This window comes from Camelina sativa, unplaced genomic scaffold, assembly GCF_000633955.1.
Source record: "Camelina sativa cultivar DH55 unplaced genomic scaffold, Cs unpScaffold15450, whole genome shotgun sequence".
NCBI lineage: Eukaryota > Viridiplantae > Streptophyta > Magnoliopsida > Brassicales > Brassicaceae > Camelina > Camelina sativa.
In genome coordinates this window covers 1-319 of record NW_010936472.1, presented here as the reverse complement: position 1 = coordinate 319, position 319 = coordinate 1, and the positions used below count along the sequence as shown (strand labels likewise).

General features: G+C 35.1%; 1 long non-coding RNA gene across 1 annotated transcript; it reads left to right on the top strand.

Moving 5' to 3' along the window:
- Positions 1–230, top strand: LOC104775464. The gene is made up of 2 exons (XR_765934.1): positions 1–56; positions 149–230. It is a non-coding gene; the product is annotated as an uncharacterized LOC104775464 (long non-coding RNA).
- Positions 231–319: the final 89 nt, after the last annotated feature.

Sequence of the window (319 nt, the reverse complement as noted above, 5' to 3'; positions counted from 1 at the left end):
AATGCTACACTTGTTCTGCCAAAGTTTGAAGTAGCTGCATACTGGAACGAGTCAAGGTACTCCCGGTTTTTCTTGAGATCAAGGCTTAGATTGTTCATTGTTGATTTGATCAAGGAAGATAAGTAATCAGTGATAATTATTTGTGCAGTGGATTTGCAGATGTATTTGATGTAGACTACTTTATTCAAAAGATGAGTGGTTGTATTGAAGTTGTAAAAGAATTGCCAAAAGATATTGCATCAAAAGAACCATTCAAAGTAGACTGTAGCAAAAGGAAGGGTCAATTTGATTACATTGAGAGTGTTCTTCCATCTTTGTT